The 18,871-nt window shown below is 49.1% G+C and overlaps 1 long non-coding RNA gene, 3 other non-coding genes and 1 pseudogene across 4 annotated transcripts; 4 read left to right on the plus strand and 1 right to left on the minus strand.

The window, feature by feature from the left end:
* The first annotated feature begins 2,877 nt into the window (after positions 1 to 2,877).
* TRNAA-AGC lies at positions 2,878 to 2,949 on the plus strand. Its single transcript has one exon. It is a non-coding gene; the product is annotated as a tRNA-Ala (tRNA).
* Positions 2,950 to 5,708: 2,759 nt separating this feature from the next.
* Positions 5,709 to 12,024, minus strand: LOC122218923. The gene is made up of 3 exons (XR_006202171.1): positions 11,954 to 12,024; positions 6,114 to 6,168; positions 5,709 to 5,967 (listed from the first exon to the last, which is right to left on the minus strand). It is a non-coding gene; the product is annotated as an uncharacterized LOC122218923 (long non-coding RNA).
* Positions 8,996 to 9,068, plus strand: TRNAF-GAA. Its single transcript has one exon. It is a non-coding gene; the product is annotated as a tRNA-Phe (tRNA).
* On the plus strand, positions 11,300 to 11,371 carry TRNAA-UGC. The gene has a single exon. It is a non-coding gene; the product is annotated as a tRNA-Ala (tRNA).
* Positions 12,025 to 17,097: 5,073 nt separating the features above from the next.
* On the plus strand, positions 17,098 to 17,752 carry LOC122218924 (annotated as a pseudogene).
* Positions 17,753 to 18,871: the final 1,119 nt, after the last annotated feature.

An 18,871-nucleotide genomic window follows, 5' to 3' on the forward strand; every position in this document is an offset into this window, starting at 1 on the left:
GCCCGACTGCTGGCTCAAACCGTCCGATTTCCTTCCCTCCAATCAGTCCCTTCTTTTAAAATCCCTGCTTAAGGACAGCTGGGTGGCCTAGTTGGTTAAATGCTCTTGACTTTTGACTTGGGCTCAGGTCATGATCTCACGGTTCACGGGTTCAGGCCCCGCATCAGACAGCGCGGAGCCTGCTTGGGGTTTTCTCCCTCTCCCTCTCTGCCCCTCCCCCACTTGCTCTTTTTCTCTCAAAATAAATAAAATAAAAAATAATAAAGTAAAATCTCTACATAAAAGTATACCCAGAAATGTCAGTTAACACCCACCGTGCTACTATGAAGAGGTGGCAGAAAAAAACTTTTTGTTTGCGTCAAAATGGAAATCATTAGCCAAAACAAGAAGACATAGTTCGCAGGTGTCTAAGGCATCCTCGCTGCTGCGAAAGAGCAGCCATTTCTTCTTCTGCTACTTGTCCAAACTTCTACTCTGCGTTTTCCAGGCACTGCTCAAAGTTTCTAGTCCACTGATGGCCCCACCAAAGGGCTGTTATGGTTTCAATCCCAAACTACCCGCTCCCATCACTGCCGCTGAATAATAGAGGGAGGAGTGTTGGGTCTCACAGCCTCACTCTCTCTTCCCAGCCAGGCAGGCCCCGCTCGCTTCCCAGCTCTGGAGAAAGAAATTCATCCCTTTCAGATGTCCTTAGATGAGTAACTCACAAGCAAGGAGTGTGAAAGCGAAACAGAGCAAAACACCTGCTAAATTCTAACATTCTAAGTTGGCAAATTCACAACTTTGTCTCTGCTTAGCAATCTTTTCAATACGATGGGAACCACCTGAGAAGCACATACTGTCCAAATGTTGGGATCATTTCAGAGCACCGTGTTGCCTCTCCCTCAACAACCAATAAATCCCTATCTATCTATCTATCTATCTATCTTTCTTTCTTTCTTTCTTTCTATCTACCTATCATGTATCTATCTATCATCTATCTATCCTATTGAGAGACAAAGGGAGAAAAACATTATTCTTTTCTAAACTATTTCAAAACCATTTTTGGATACTGTGTCTTTTTATCCACAATCCTTTTATTGTAAACCTCCATCATAATCTTTTTATTATGCACTTCAGCATGTATTTCTTAAGAGCAAGGACATTTCCTTACCACAGCACAAATTTTGAAGTCAGGAAATTTAACACTGGTTAAATAGTATTGTCTAATATGCAGTCTTATTAGCTTTAATTTTGCTAATAAATTCCTTTGTAGAAATTTCTGTCCCAAAATTGGGTCCATTACAGCATCATGTAGGAATTTACCCTTTAGTCTTTTTAAAATCTGGAATGGTTTCTCACACTTCTTGTTTTTCATGAGATCAACATGTTCCCCAGTTAATGTTGTGATTAGACTAGCTTTGGGTTGTGAATATTTGGGGGAATGTCACAGGAATGATGTCTCCCTGCATCACACCAGGCTTATTAGTCATGTTTGCTTTGATCACTTTGTTAAGGTTGTGTTTACCAGGCTTCTTCCCCTTAAAATGATCATTCCCCCCTTATAATTAATAAACCTGTAAGGAAATACTCTGAGACTATATAAATATTCTGATCATCATCAAAATTTTACCTATGCTTTTAACTGACTTATGAATTTTGCCTGACTCTATTATTGTTCTGATGGTGGCAAAGTGGTGATTTTCTAACCTTATTATTACTTCTATTATTAGTTCACACCCCACTGTAAGGAAAACTTTCCCTTCTTCCATATTGATTTAAGTATCCAAGAATTATAATCACTTGTCATTATTCATGCTGGAAGTGTCTCTGATTTGACCAGTGAGAGGCCCTTCAAGTTGGCCTCTGGATCCTTTTGAACTGCCCCCTTCACTTTTAAGCACCTACATTATAGCACAGAAAGATATCTCAGATTCATCTTGTACTTTCCCTGGTCCAGTCCTAGAGTCAGTGATTTCTAAAAGTATCTGGTTCCTTTGAGTGGGGAATGGTATTTAAAAAGCAAGATAGCGGGCTAGCATTGCTTTTTGTTACAGAAGTATCATGTCTTCTAGGCCCTGTTAGCAGACAGATCTGGGGGGAAGTGACAGATTTATATACAGTTTCATACTGATGGCTCTAATTCCTGTCCAGAGTCAACAGGACTATGCCTTCCTTTCTTCCTTCTCTAATGAGAGAGCCTTGATTTCCAACACCAAATATGTATTCACTTTTCCAATCACACAAATTCACACACACACACACAAAAATAAATAAAATTCACACAAAATATCACAATTGCTATACTCTTACACACTACAAAAAATAATAATGATAACCCTGCTACATAAAGGTTAAGATTCGCTTTTTCTGTCATTACAATTAAAACAAAATACTGTGTAAAACATTTGCTTGTATCTGTTCTTCCTCTATGTGGTTATTCTATGTTCAATTTGTTTCTGTTTGTATTCAGCTTTAGAGTCTTCGGACACACACTTGAGGGAGTTTAATTTTTTTTTTTAATTTTTTTTAATTTTTTTTTTTTTACTATATAAAGCATTGATGTATCCAAGAGTCAAAGGACACCGAAAGTAATACTGGGAAACCCCGCAAGAGAACGTCGTGTCCCAGGATGCACCCAGGTGGTGGACTGGAAGAGCCTGTGGGCAGTGGGATCCCAGGGGGAGTGGACTCTGGGAAGGGCTGCTCATGAGCTGACCGTGAACAAGGAACTGAAACGCCTTTTTTCCGGGGCAGCCGAGCCTCAGAGGGGATGTAGTGTATGGAGTATAGAAAGGACGGAACTAAACATAAAGGCTTGGATGATTAACCCTGAGACTCAGGCAACTGCAGTTACAGTAGGGTCATGAAAGGGCTTCAAGGCCTAAGTAAGAGTGAGGGGGTGTAGCTCAGTGGTAGAGCGCGTGCTTAGCATGCACGAGGTCCTGGGTTCAATCCCCAGCACCTCCAGTTTTGTTCCACCGTACTTCTAACCTCTACCGCTGCTCCAAATATCTCCGTGAAACTCTACTTGATGCCGCCGCTCATTCTTAACCCCTTTGGGAAGCAGGGAGGTGGCCGAGCTCATTCACTGAGGTTATTTGTTGTTGATTCTGTTATCACCCAATCTGCAAGCACTCTCAGCGATCACCAGCACCTGGGCCCCATCAATGCGCTACAGGAGCCAGAGGGTAGTGTTGTCAGGTGAGCCTGGGAGACCCCAGGCCCTGAGCCCTGACCCAGCCATGGAAAAGATGTCGCATTCAAGGGGAGACACCACGGTAGATGAGGGGTACGAGCAGGAACGTTTATTGAGGTGAGTACAGTCTTGAGATGTGAGAGCGTGTGAGCCCAAGGGGTCGGGGTTTCTGTTACTGACAGTTGTTAACAAGGGGGTGGAGAACCCACTACTTGGGGCGGGGATTCTTAGAAGTAGGGTTTGGGGGCTCCCTTCCTTATTTGACCAGGGGCTTTCTGTCCTGGCTCCGCCACCCGGGGCCGTCGGGGGTGATGGGGCTTCTCTGGAGTGAGGCCGGACGGGCCTCTGACCCTCCCCACGGCTAGCCACGGCCTCCTCCAGGCTGGCCTCCAGGCTTCTTAGGGCCTAAATAACCTCGTCTAACAACAGCAGTCCTTCCAACCGCGCGGGGTCTGGTTGTGGGACCTGGAAGCACTCGGCATGGGGTCTGTGTGGCCCAAGGGAAGAGCCATGTGGGTCTGGATCAGAGTTAAGCACTCACGCTGTCCTGCGGGTTTACAGTCCTACCTCCTCCCCAACCCGGATGACTTATACAAGCCAAGTCTACACGGCTTGGAAACTTGCACGCAAACCTTCCTAGGTTCACGGCCAGCGGTTGATGGTTGATGTGCAGGTGGCCACGGCTTCTGTCAGAGACTCTCACACTCTGGGGCTTAGTGATGGAAAAGCCGTTAAGCTGCAAAGGATGATAAGTGTGGACACGACAGTGGTCCCCTGTGCTGAAATCGGGGCGCCCCGGGGCGTTTCCGTCTGAAAAGGCAGGCACCGAGGTCCTGGGGCCAGGACCAGTCAGGGGACGCTCAGTTCTTTGTTCCCCCAGAACTTAGGAGCTCTTCTCCCCACCGCAACACCATACATCTTTTTCGGCCTCAATCTCCTGAGTCTCCAGGGCCACCCTCTGTCTCTGGAACTTTCCAGAGTTCTGGATTCTGATGTCAAGGCGCCTCAACAGAAGCCCACAGGAGGACACGCCATCCCGTCTTAGAAAATCAGTCACCTGGGGCGCCTGGGTGGCTCAGTCGGTTGAGCATCCAACTTGGGCTCAGGTCATGATCTCGTGGTCCGTGAGTTCGAGCCCCGCGTCGGGCTCTGTGCTGACAGCTCGGAGCCTGGAGCCTGTTTCAGATTCGGTGTCTCCCTCTCTCTCTGACCCTCCCCCATTCATGTTCTGTCTCTCCCTCTCTCAAAAATAAATAAATGTTAAAAAAAAAAAAGAAAGAAAATCAGTCACCGAAGGAAAAAGCAGTCGAGGTTCCAAGCATCCAGAGAGCAGAAAAGCAGCCTCCTTCTCCCTCTAGAGAAGCCAAGAGACCAGGGATCTTCCAGAAAACTCCCTCACCTTTTCCTACCTGTCTACGCGGGGTGGTCACCAACCTTCAGCTGACTCACCCGCACTGCCCGCGTGCTGGCCCGAGGATGGGGTGGCGGCCGCGAGCATCAGCCCTGTCGGGGCCCCGGGCTCCCCAAGGCCGAGCCCCGCTCTTGGGACGCCTGCTGAGGCAAGGGCCGGGTGTGAGAAGGAAAGGAGCGCGTCGCAAATGCCAGAAGCGTTTCTTCAGGAGAAAGTCGGGTTCCAATACGCTTCTGAGAGTTGGAAATAAGCGGGCCAACAAACGAGAACATTCTTACCTTTTGCATGTCAGGCAAAACCTTACAAAGCACCACGCTTGCAGCGTCTTGGCTGTGCCGATCCCAGGGGCGCGGGCGGGACGTGCCCCCACCGCGTCCACGTACTCCCGGACTCCCCGAAGCTCCCGAACTGCGACCACACGTCAGCCTCGCGCGGCCTCAGAGCGCGCACCCTGTCCGGCCAGAGGCCCAAGGAGAGGTGAGGCTCCGAAGCCACCAAGGTCCGAGGCAAAATGGGCCACATCCCCTCTGGGACAAGCCCGCGTCCCTTGAGAGAGAAGGCGCGCCTCTGCGGCCTCACACCGGCACGAAGCTGCGGAGAGATGCGGGCGTCCACTAGCCGCTGCACCTGCCCGCAGATGCTGTTCCTTCCCAGGATGCTTTTCCTTGCGCTCCTCCCCTTCGGCCCTGCCCAGCGCCTCGCCCCTCCCTGCCTCAACCCTCCGCCCCCGCGGTGTGCACTCCAAGCCTTCCCTGCAGTCCAGCGCACCCCCGCGTCCCTACCCGCCCGCTTCAGTCTCTGTGCTGACTCCCGTCCACATCACTTTGTACTCTTCTTCCTTCCCTGTGCTCCCAGTTCAGGCCGAGCCCGGGCCTGGTTGGCGCGACGTGCGGGGCTGTGGGTAAACCCTGAGTAGGTAATGTTTTCTGTGCTGGGGAGAAGCAATCGGTAAAAGAACCAAAATAGTTTGGGAGATTTTCATCCCAAACCTTACATCCAAATTTTACACTCCTACCAACTCTTGGCTAAAGGCAAAAAAAAAAAAAAAAAAAAAAAAAAAAAAAAAAAAAAGCCTGGACGTGGAGACTGGCGTTTGAGGACCCATGCAGACACGTAGGGTTTTATTGAAATTCAGTCCTTCACTGTATTTCCTGGTTCCAGAGAAAACCGTTCCCGAAATTCTGAAAATCGCGGAGATTGTTGACAGGAGTGAGGGTCCTGGCTCTGTGAATTGTTGCGGGAGCTTCTAGTGCTCACAGAGGGCAGCAGCCGGGAGCCGCAGGTTGAAAAGCACTGGGGAGACAGGAGGTACTGGAGGCAAGGAGGTTCGCAAGGACATCTTTCCTTCTTTCTTCTTCTCTTGTTACATAAATCGAGGCTTAATTATAAAGTAAGATGCATAAACCTTAATGAACGAGCTTGATGGGCTGCGACTATGCAGACGTCCCGGTAACCAGCACCACGGTAACCAGCACCCTGGCAAAGACCCAAGACTCTTAAGCTCCCGGAGCTTCCCCCTCTTACCACGATCCGCTCTGCTTTCTGACCTCCACCACCAGAGATGTGTTTTTCTCCTGTTCTGAAATAGAAATAGAATCATATGATATGTACTCATTTGAGTATTTCACTCCAGTTTTAAAACAATTAGATTCATCCATAGTGATGGTCGTGGAAGTTTTCGTTGCCCCCTAGGCGTTCCTTTGGATGGAAACTGTACATCACAAGATAACACCACAAGGTATTGATTCCCTTCGCTGCTGGAGCACATTTGGAGGGCGCTGGGTGTTGGCTGAACGTCTAACGTGGCCACAAGCACTCCTGTCCATGTTCATGTCATTCTAGTGTAGGTGAAAAATTGTCCCTTTTCCCTTTCTGGATTCTATGCTGGTCCAGTAATTAACGTAAGACTTCTAAGATAATTAGGAATGCTTCTAAATTCTACATTTGTACTCTTTTTTTTTTAAATTTTTTTGACGTTTATTTATTTTTGAGACAGAGACAGAGCATGAACGAGGGAGGGTCAGAGAGAGGGAGACACAGAATCTGAAACAGGCTCCAGGCTCTGAGCTGTCAGCACAGAGCCCGACGCGGGGCTCGAACTCATGTACCACGAGATCGTGACCTGAGCCAAAGACGGCCGCTTAACTAACTGAGCCATCCAGGTGCCCCTCTACATTTGTACTCTTAATTCAAGTTCTTCTCTCATTTTCTCAAATAACTGGGTTTATGCTAATGTTCTGTGATTTAAAACAGGTGTGGGACATGTGAGTCGTGCACTGACAGAAAATGACAGAAAAATGTAGTTTTAGCGTTCATGAGCAAATGCAACAGCACTTAACAACATAAATTAATGTGAGACAAATTACAGGGGGAAAACAAATTTAATTCTTTATATATGAGAGCCCCATAGAAACACGAAACTCGAAGGAGTGACAAGACAAAGGGGTTTGGGCTTGGGGTAGTAAACGGTGGAGAAGTAACGAGGTTCATTTATCTGACTTTCTCTGCCCTAAATCCCCTGTCTCTGGTGCTGAGATGCTTTGTGCCCTCTTGGTACAGGGGACACTCATCTGCTTTCAGAGACCAAGGAGAATCAGAGTGTCCTCACACCAGCTGTTTGTCAAGTCCCTTTAGTTCCAAGTAATCAAGATGCCAAGGTGGCAGATTTCGGGGTGGCAGTTCTGCACCCCTCCACAAGGGAAATACTCATGCGTTTCTCTTAGGCACACGCACAGGTGTGGTCTCGGGGCCACAGGTCATATGCATATTTAGTTCCAGCCAATATTTCTGGGGGCGCCTGGCTGGCTCAGTTGGTGAAGCACACGACTCTTGATCTCAGGGTTGTGACCTTGGGCCCCACTTTGGGTGTAGAGATTAGAAATAAAATCTTTAAAAAATTTTTTTCAAATAGTTTCCCAGCGCGGGTGTGTGGGTGGCTGGAAAGCCTGGTCAGAGATGCCTGAGACTTGTAGCTGCTTCGCACCCTCAGCAGAACCTGATGCTGGTGAGGAGTATTTCACTGTTTTTAAAGTTGAATCTCCCTGCTAGCAAAAGACGTTGAGCACCTTTTAAATCGCCTACTGCTATATGGGGATCCTCTTTTGTGAAGTGCGTCTTAATTTGCTCTTTCTTTTCGAGATTTTAGTCTTTTTCTTAGCGTTTTGTAGAAGTGCTTCACATATGCCAGGTAAGAGTAGTTGTAATTTGTAAGTATTGAAATGCCTTCTGAGACTGTGGCTCATCTCTTCCTAACGCGGAGAGGGCTTGACAAACTTTCGAAGAAGGGGAAAGAAGAAACGAAGGGGAGAGAGGTTGAGGACACAGGAGAGAGTTCCATCCGGAGATCTCTGTGGTTTTTCCGTGCAGGAAAAATGCCCTGGGCCTTCGGCGGGGCGGGGGCCTTGGGAGGGACTGATGGGGAGGGCGGTCCTTGAGCAGAAGCGCCGTTATCTGGCCTGCCTTCCTCTTACACTTCTAGCACGGGGTCCCGTTCAGAGGTTTAGGGCACGGCGGCGTTTGACACGGTGGATTTTCTGTCCTTGAAGACTCCTCAGAAATGTGGCTCATGTTTCCGGAGGGTGAGGGCATTTCTGCAGTGAGAGGTGTGGCTCAGGGGGGCTCCGCCCTTTCCTAGAGAGCGGGTTCATACCCACGCTCTCGCGTCTACCTGTCTGTCTCCGGCACTCCAGTACTCGTCTCCTTTGAACAACTCCTCTTGCAGGCTGTGGCGAAAGGGAGGGCCTCATCGGCCTCAACCTGCGCCCTGGGTCCGCGCCCGGGGTCTTTCCCTGGGTCTCTGCCCAGGGTCTCTCCCTGGGGTCTTTCCCTGGGTCTCCGCCCAAGGTCTCTGCCCAAGGTCTCTCCCTGGGTCCCCGCCCAACTTCTCTACCTGAGTCCCCGCCTGGGGTCTCCCCTCGGCCGCCGCAGTGTCCGCTCCGGGAAGCCAGGGAGGAAACACCGGCTCGTCCGGATTTCCTGAACCCCGAGCAAGAAGCCAGTCACCACCCCCACGTGCCCACTAGCCCTGTTCCTGCTGCTCGGCCCCTGAGGAGCAAGACAGAGAAAGGACCGGAGAAGACTCGGTAATTCCGTGTTGAATTCCCTGCATCCCCGAGCGGCATTCGCGTCGTGGGGAACCCCAGGCGACCACGCAGGGAGCACCTGCTGACCCGTTTCTACCCGCCCCTCCTCCTCCAGCTCACCCGCTGCCTCCGAAGGCCTTCTCCTCGCGCAGGGTTTCCGGGATCCCTTCCCACCCCCCCCCCCACCCCCAACTCTCGGGGAAGCGGATGCCTGCGAGCAAAGTGGGAGCGGACACGTTGGGGGGCGGGGGGAGGAAGGGTACCCTGGCCCCGCGATGCAGACTTTACCAATTGGAGAATGACTAAAGGAGGGGCCTTCCAGCAGCCGAAATAGCTCAGCTGGGAGAGCGTTAGACTGAAGATCTAAAGGTCCCTGGTTCGACCCCGGGTTTCGGCAGCTTGGCTTTTGCCCCGGCACGTGGGGGAGGGCGGGGGCGCGTTTTTGTCACACTCTCTTGGTTCCTATTCACTGAGGTCTTGGATGAAACGTTAACTGACATAGCGAATATTTCATTTAAAGTTTTACAACCTAAGAAATTCCAATATGTTACATGCCATTACCCTTACAACTCATTTCTGTCTTGATGGGTGTGTGTGTGATGTTTTTAATCCACACAACAATTGCAGGGGGGAATCTGCAGAGAAAGAACCCCTGCAATGTTGCAGTAGAATGTGTGTGGTGTGTGCTCGTGTATGTACAAGGACAATTCTGCAACCGGAAAACGAGAGTATCCATTATTATGTGGATATATGTGTGCATAAAGAACTTATACAACGCAACACCGAAAAACCAAATAATCCAATTAAAAAATGGGCAGAAGACATGAAGAGACACTTCTCCAAGGAAGACATCCAGATGGCCGACACATGAAAAAATGCTCAACATCACTCATCATCAGGGAAATACAAATCAAAACCACAATGAGATACCCCCTTACCCCTATGAGAATGGCTAACATTAACAACTCAGGCAACAACAGATGTTGGTGATGATGCGGAGAAAGAGGAGCCCTCTTGCACTGCTGGTGGGAAAGCAAACTGGTGCAGCCGCTCCGGAAAACAGTATGGAGACTCCTCAAAAAATAAAAAATAAAACTACCCTACGACCCAGGAATTGCACGGCAAACTCAGTTGGAGAGAGATAAATACCATATGATTTCACTCAGGTGTGGAATATAAGAAAACAAAACAAATGAACAAAGTGGGGGGAAAAGACAAACCAAGAAACAGACTCTTAACTACAGAGAAGAACTTGATGGTCACCAGAGGGGAGGTGGGTGGGGGGCCGGGCAGAATAGGTGAAGGGGATTAAGAGCACAGTTGTCCTGATGAGCAGTGAGTAATGCATAGAATTGCCATATCCCTATATTGTACCCCTGAAACTAATTTAACACTGCATTATCAACCATACTGGAAATAAAAGAAAATAAAGGAAATAAAAGTTCCATGAGCCAAGTGAGAGAACTAGTCTGCCAGACAAATCTTATTCCTCCAATTTCAGAAAGGACTCACTGTCATTTTAGGAATATTAGCAAAAGCTCATATATGGGGAAACCAGAATGTGAAACACTTAACCACTAGAAATCCGGTACCAGGAAATGGGTTTTCTCAGCATCTTCTCATGTAGTTCAAAGAACACAGTCTTAACCAGGATAAGTCCCAGGGTTCAAGAAATGTCCAGGAGTGAACGCTAATGAGCACACTCTTTGGTCTTTACCTGGCTTCTCATTCTTGGGTCTCCCAGTGACTCACAAACCCAAGGCTTGAAGCCCAGGTGATCCTGAGTTGGCCGTGTAGCATCCTCACAAGTGCGCTGCATGTATCTCAAATTTAATGTGAGCAAAGCTAGCTCATGTTCCTTATGTTCCCATCTTCCCCCCTCCCTCCATCTCCAAAAGAATTTTTATAACCTGTTTTCTGCACTTCTGTTTGATAATGGCATGATGTTTCCTATAAATAAATAGATAATTTTTCCCTTGACCTTAAAATCTTGTGTCTCTTTACCTTTGGTCTCACTCTCACAATCCAACATTTCTCTCCATCCCCAAAGCTGTTTCCTTCATGCCTAATGAATGCCTTTTGAAAAAGAGATTTTGGACAATTGTCAGGGCCTCCTAAGTTTGAAGAGAAACGATCCTTTCAGTGAAATGCTGAATGCATCACTCTAGGGTTTCCTTTTAGGGTCGTGATGCCTTTTCCCTATTAAATCTGATACTTAATATTCCAATGGAGCAAACAAGAAATATTATGAACCATTTTAGGCCGGAAAATGCTGACTTACCAAAGCCTTGTGTCTCAGGGTAAGACATATCTGAAGGAAAGCAAAAGAGCTGAAAACTGGGGCTTGATTAATTCCTTGGCAGGAATGGGAGAAGGAAACTGTAAACACGTGTTGAAGCCACAGGAGACACTTCTTGGCTATCACCGGACACGTTTCCAGGGTCTTCCTTTCCATCTCGAGTTCTACACTCTGAAGAATCAGTGCCCCTCTTTGGTTCTTGAAGGTCTCCTGCTCAAAGTAGCCGCGGGAGCCCCGTTAACACTGAACCACCACAACAGGCAGGAATCAAGGGCCTCAGAAAACAAAACTTATTTCCAGATAATCCTTAGCAAGGAGCTTTCCCAGAGGGGGGTGTAGCTCAGTGGTAGAGCGCATGCTTTGCATGTATGAGGCCCCGGGTTCGATCCCCGGCACCTCCAAGCTGTAGCTTTTTTTTTTTTTTTTTTTTCTCTTCAAGAAACACTGATCTAGCACTCCTAACTTTTTGTCCCATTCCTGCACATATGGAGAGAAAAACCTAATGGGTTGTCTTGAATTCTCCCTCATCTCTTGCTGTGAGCCCCGACACCACCCAGAGGGACGGGACCCTAACAACATCCCTTGAACCCGAACAAAAGCGCGCACACGAAGTAGCGGTTCACCGTGGTTCCCACCGTGTGCTATTATTAAAGAGAGGGAAATACAACAACGGAGAAGAAACAGCATCGCCCTACCTACATTTTCTTTGGTTCTTTCTGTTTTCTGGGCCAAACGCAGAATGAGAGCAGCATTACTCCTCTGGCTGCTCTACAGGACCCCCAGCACTTGCGGACCCCAAGCCCTCCGGGGTGAGCGAGCCGAAGGATGCTGGACGACTGGGCGGGGGGGGGGGGGGGGGGGGGGGGGGGGGGTTGGCCAGGGACCTCAATAGGGGCCTTCCAAACATGAAAGAAATAAACGTGGATCAACGCATTCTCAATCGATATTCCATAATATCTGCTTCCCTACATTTCTTCACTCACCCCGTTTTCACCGTTGTTTTAAATCTTGAAACAAAACATTGCCTGGAGACCTCCGTTAACATCAAATGAAGGCCCTCACGTGAGGAAGTAGGAAAGGCTTTTCCGTCACAATGGGAAAGAGATGCAAAGGTGACGAGAACACAGATGTGTCGGCCGCTTTTGCGGGTGAAGGGCAGCCACTTCCTCTGTCCTTTCGCCTCTGCTCTGTGTGGCCAGGGAACACCTAGGAGTTCCTGACCCACTGGTGGCACCTGCATTAGTCGCTAGGGTCACCATAACAGAATACCACAGACTCGAGCAACAGAAATTTCTTTTCTCACAGTTCTGGGGGCCAAGATCAAGGTGCCACAGGGATGGTTTCTGGTGAGCCCTTTTCAGGAGGCAGCAGACAGCGGCCTTCTCCGTTTGCTGTCCCATCGCGTGGCTTTTCCTTCGTGTGCACACGCCTTGTGTCTCTTCCTCTTCCTGTGAGAGGCACCCTTATCTCACTGAACCTTTATTACCTCCCTAAAGACTCATCTTCAGATACAGTCACACTGTGCAGTTAGGACACCAACATATGGATTTGGAGATGGGGAGGGGGGACACACAATTCAGTCCCTAACAGCACCTTTTCAGGAATTTCGATGCGGGATGGTTTCAAAACTGCTGCTCTCTGTGGACTTATTTCCTGGCGGATCATTTGTCTTTGGGAGGGAATTAAATTTGTTTCCAGTCTCTAAGTCTAACTTTCCACCAGGCTGGATGTCCTTATTTCCAGATTCCCTTCTCCGGTGACAAAATCTACAGCGGGCACTCCCGAGGGGGACTGCCTGGAGTCTGCCTGGCTGCTGATTGGTGGTGCTCCCTGGGGCCAATTACTTGTTCCAGGAGGCCGTTTTCGAGGGGGGTAATGTGGTCATTCCACGTATTCTCTTTAATCTGAGTGCTTTCTCTAGCATTTAAGCACATGGAGTGTGGGGTGTTAGTGAGAAAGGACCTGGAGAGGGCATGTGGAATTAGGGTGCTGTTGAGCAGACTTCCAGATTCCAGGTCCAATCCCCTGGACAATAATTTAGGTGACTTTGTGGGTCCCATCACACAGCCCCTGAGTTTTCTGTGGATGAGCTCCAATGGGCGCCGGGAGACCTGATCTACCAAAATGCCAGGGGTTCCATCAAACTATTTGGGGGTCTCAGAAAGCTAAACTTGGAGGACTTCTAGCCCTATGGCAAACACCGAAATGTCCTCTCCGTCCCAACTAATTTGGCCAGTTCTCTCGTCTGGGATCAAATTGCTAAAAAACTATACTATGAGTGAATTGTGATTAAAATATCTCCTTCCGGTATGGCTGCTTGTGCAGCGGGCCGAGACTTGTTGGCTCGCAGGCCACTCCTCCCTCCATGGAAGAAATCCTGCGCCTCCCCCTCCCCCTGCTGCCTTCACATCTGTACCTTGTCCACTAAGCCTAAGTCTCTGCTTGTCCCCCTTAGCTCTTACAAGGGCTTCTATTACGAGGGGGCCGTGACAGGGCCCTCTCCCTGTGCCCCCAAGAATCGGACACGGGCAACGCCGGGGCCCCTGCAGAAGCGGGGTGAGATTCTGAGACAGACACCTGGATTCCAGAGGCTTGCTTACATGACAGATGTCACCGCTCACGTACAGTCCCGAGCCGTCGGCCCTTGGACCCAGCCGACACCCTGCACCTGTTCACACAAGGTGCCCGCCGTCCTGGCACCAGTTACTGCCTTAGGGTCCGTGCCACGGCTTCTACCTCAACACTCAACGTCCAGGAAACACTCGTTCCTCCCGCTGCCCGACGGGCGGACGCCGGCAGACCCCGCTCCCACCTGCAGCTCCTCTCGGGCCGTCACCGCGCAGGGATCAGACCCGGCCGACCCGCCGGCCCGGCCGGGCGCACCGACCCCACCGACAACGCTGACCCCGCCGACCTCACCGACCCCGCGGACCCCGCTCGCGCACCCACCGCACCGACTGCGCGGACCCGCCGACCCCACCGACCCCGCCGACCGCACCGGGCGACTGACCCCGCCGACTCCGCCGCGCGCCTCCTCTCCGGTGCGACCGTCCGGGGAAAACGCGCGCTCAGCTCCCTTCGGGACCGGGAACCGATCTTCTCCCCCCCCCCCACCCCCGGCCTCTCGCTCCCACTCACGCGACCCTCCGCTCGCCTTTGTCACCCCCGCCCCGCCCGCTCCCGGGCCCCCGGGGCCCCCTCGCCTACTTCCCGCGCCGAGCTCCCATTCCCCGCCCCCCCAGCCCGGCCTCAGTCCGCGGCGGCGTCTCCAGGCCTCGGCCCGACCGACCCTCTGGTTTTCAGAATCAGCTGCGGCTTTTAAACAGTGTGGGTCCCCGACCCCCCGACCCCACAGGACCCGGGATCCCCACAAACCCAGTGACTGTCGCACCGCATTATGGGCGAGGCTGGAAGGGCGCGCGCCCTTGGCTCAGGTTCCCGCAGCAGGTGCGGCCGCCCGGGACGCCCCCCGCCCCCCTCCGGCGCCCTCCCTCCGTCTCGCCCTCCGCGCGCCTCGGAGTCGCGCCCCCTACACGAACCCGAACCCGAACCCGGGCGGGACCCGCGACGGCGCGAACCAGGGACCCGACCCGCGACGGCGGCTGGACGGCCGGTGACCCCCCTGCGGTCCGCGGGCAGCGCGGCTCGCGACCTCCGTGGTCGGTGGGTCGGTGCTTTGCAGACACAGACACGGCTTCCTGTGCCAGGAGCGACCGCCACCGAACCCGGATTTCTCCGCTTCAATCGTTTTGCCACATTTGTTTTTTCTCTTCCCCCCAAAAGGAAACACACAAATTATTATTTTTTCTGATTTTAGAATAACGTGCATATTGCCAGGTCTTTTTTCTAATAGTTAAATTTCTGAAATGTTAGCATTAATAGCGTACTATGACGTAACACCCAGCTGTACTTGAATTCCACCAATCATTAAAAAAAGTCCTTCTGAGCGACTGTCCCCAGTCTAGGACCCGGTTCAGGATCATGCCCGGCAGGTGGCTTTCTTGTTCTCTGTGTCCTTCAATCTGGGATGGCTTCTCAACCCTTCCTTTCCTGACGCTGGTGGTTTTGAGGAACTCAAGCCAGTAGACCCTTCAGTTTGGGCTTATCTGGTGTTTCTTCATGATTGGGTTCGGGTTACACACTTTGGCAAAAATACAAACGATGCTCGTTCTCAGTGTATCACATAAGCGTTTTTCATTTATGAGTGGTGTTAACTAAATGTAATGTTTCCCTTCAGTTAGTTTGTAAAATGGGCAGAAACATTTGAGGTCAAACAAGTACTTCATTCCTCACCAAAATTTTATCCATCACTTAAAAAAAATATTTACTTATTTTTGAGAGAGAGAGAAAGAAAGAGACAGAGCATGAGCGGGAGAGAGGCAGAGAGAGAGGGAGACACAGAATCCGAAGCAGCTCCAGGCTCTGAGCTGTCAGCACAGAGCCCAACACAGGGCTTGAACCGAGAGCTGTGAGATCATGACCTGAGCTGAAGTCAGACACTGAACCCACTGAGCCACCCAGGTGCCCCCTTTTACCCACAGTTTCAAAATAGGTGGATAAATTTTCTATGGTAATCAATCATTACCATGATGGTGGCACAATGGTGACACTTTAGCTCTATTCTTTAAATCTATTCTTTCACATTTATTTCTTTTTAAATTGATATAAAATTGACCTATAAAACTATATTAGTTTCAGGTGCACAACATAATGATCTGATATTTGTATACACTGCAAAATGATCATCGCAGGAAGTCTACTTATTATATCCATCGCCACACATAGTTACAGTTTTTTTCTTGAGATGAGGATTTTTAGGATCTACTGGTAGTAAGTTTCATATGTGCAATACAGTCTTGTTACCTGTAGGCTTCCTGAATTACATATAACAGGGCGTGAGTGTGTTCTTTGCCTTGAACACAATGTTTAGATCTTTAAAAGATTCTCCATTGAGAAACTGTCCAGTACCTCTACAAACACGGGCGTTCCAATAGCACTGTGCGTACACAGTCCAGCTACTGTAATAGATATTCAATAAACAGTTCCTATGGTGCTCATGGGCAAACAGGAAAAACAAAGCCCACGTCCTTAATATAAATATCGTGAATCCAACCAATATCCAGATTCTTCCTGTGTAATGCAAAGAAACATCACTCAGTAATTCTGGAGACTTTCCTAACTGTGCTTTTATGTGACCAGAGAGCTCAGTACATTTCTTGTCCTGCCACCACCAGCATTTTACACACATGCACACACACTCACACGTCAGAACTCAAAGATCTTTGTGTTTGATACTTTTCTAGATTCTTCCTCAGTGAAGTCCATCCTTCTTTCTTATCATCCTGTTCTACCAGCTCTGCAAGTCAGATAAGGGAATTTCTGCCAGACAAATCAGTTTCTGTCATTTTCAAAATAGACTCAATAGTATTTTTACAAATATGCTCAGTAAGCTGAGCCTCCAACTCTTAATTTCAGCTCAGGTCATGATCCCGGGGTCGTGGGGCGGAGCCCGGTGTCAGGCTCTGCACTGAGCATGGAGCCTGCTTAAGATTCTCTCTCTCTCCTGCCCCTCCCCCCTCAAATTATATATATATATATATATATATATATATATATATATATATATATATTCTTATGACAGTTCTTATCACAAAGAGAAACACATATTTTCTCTTTTTTTTTTGTATCTATGACATGATGAATGTTAACTAAAGTCATTGCGATAATCATTTTACAATACATGTAACTCAAGTTGTTACGCTGTATGTGTTAAACGTATACAGTGCTCTATGTCACGTACATCTCAATAAAACTGGATAAGAAAACTGGGTTTTGGGAGTGCCTGGGTGGCTTCAGTTGATTGTGTGTCTGACTTCGGCTCAGGTCCTGATCTCACAGTTCCTGGGTTCAAGCCCTGCATTGGTTTCTGTGCTGACAGCTCGGAACCGGAGCCTGCTTTGGATTCTGTGTCTCCCTCTCTCTCTGCTCCTCCCCCACTCATGCTCTGTCTCTTAAGAATAAATAAACATTTGGGACCGTGCGAAGCGCCTGCGCGGCCGCCTGCCCGCGTCCTCCTTCCCGCGGCCCTCGAGACTGCGCTCCACCGCAGGGAGCGGCGAGGTACAGGATGTCTGAAGGTGACAGCGTGGGAGATTCTGTCCATGGGAAACCTTCTGTGGTGTGCAGATTCTTCACAAGACTCGGCAGATCTATCAGTCCTGGCTAGACAAGTCCACGCCTTACACGGCCGTGCGATGGGTGGTGACGCTGGGCCTGAGCTTCGTGTACATGATTCGAGTCTACCTGCTGCAGGGCTGGTACAATCGTGACCTACGCCTTGGGGATCTACCACCTCAACCTTTTCATAGCTTTTCTTTCTCCGAAAGTGGATCCTTCCTTGATGGAAGACTCAGATGACGGCCCCTCGTTACCAACCAAACAGAATGAGGAGTTCCGGCCCTTTATTCGAAGGCTTCCGGGGTTTAAGTTTTGGCACGCGGCGACCAAGGGCATCCTCGTGGCCATGGCCTGTACCTTCTTTGAGGTTTTCAATGTCCCGGTGTTCTGGCCCATCCTGGTGATGTACTTCATCATGCTTTTCTGTATCACCATGAAGAGGCAAATTAAGCACATGATAAAGTACCGGTACATCCCGTTCACGCACGGCAAGAGGACGTACAAGGGAAGGAAGACGCGGGCAAGACGTTTGCCAGCTAGGCGCTCAGCTGGACCCATCAGAGTCTGAGGACGGTTCTGCGCCATTGTAACAATGCCTTCTTCCTTCACATGAAGTAGTTGATTTCGAGGGAGTCGAATTTTCTTTTTAAAAAGGAGCTTCAATTATTTGTAACTGAAACATCAGTTCTTGAAGAAACTGACATTTAAACCAAATTGTATTGATTTATTTTTCAGTGACGTTCAAGTGTTCAAATGGATGGAATTCTAGTAAACTGCAGGCTGGGAGGACTGTCGGGTGGGGTGAGGGGTGGGGCGGGTGGTCTCAGTTGTCGTGTGGTCCTGGAACGGACCTGCAGGGAAGGAGCCCCAGCTGCCCCCCCACCCCCGCACCCCTGGAGGCCATGGCCACGACGCCCAGCTGGATGATGATGCTAACCTGATTCCTGCGCTTTGGAAGAACATTCGAAAGGTGATTTTCAAGTAACTCTGGGGTTCTAATGCCAGTTTCCCAATTTCATCTCACGAGAGATGTTTCAAGTTGGTCTCTATCATAATGACTCAAAACTCTGTTCTTAACTACCATGATTGCTTTTGAGGGCCTGGAATTATAAATATATATATTATATTTTAAAATAAATAAATAAATAAATAAATAAATAAATAAACATTTAAAACAATGAGAAAAAAATGGATTCTGTTGGCCAATAGTATTTTTGCATTCTTCTTTATGCTTGATCATTTCCTGTTCAGTTGTATCAATTATTCTGAGAGAGGTTTTGAAGTTTTCAAGTATAATTGTGGATTTGTCTATTTTTCTTTTCTTTTTTTAAAAAAAAATTTTAATGTTTATTGAGAGAGACAGGGCATGAACAGGGAAGAGCAGAAAGAGAGGGAGACACAGAATCTGAAGCAGGCTCCAGGCTCTGAGCTGTCAGCACAGAGCCCGACGCGGGGCTCGAACTCACGGACCGCGAGATCGTGACCTGAGCCGAAGTCGGCCGCTTAACCGACTGAGCCACCCAGGCGCCCCAGACTATTTATATCTAATGCAATTATTGATACATTAGGGCTTAAGTCTGGCATTTTATTTTTTTGCTTCTGCTTGGTTCTGCGATTTTCGCTTTTTGTTCCTTTTTTTGTTTGTTTTATGGACTACTTGTACATCTTTCGGATTCCATATTCCTTTATGTGTAGCTTTTTGGACTGTCTCCCTTCGCATAGAT

The sequence above is a fragment of the Panthera leo genome, chromosome B2 (assembly GCF_018350215.1).
Source record: "Panthera leo isolate Ple1 chromosome B2, P.leo_Ple1_pat1.1, whole genome shotgun sequence".
Classification (NCBI taxonomy): Eukaryota; Metazoa; Chordata; class Mammalia; order Carnivora; family Felidae; genus Panthera; species Panthera leo.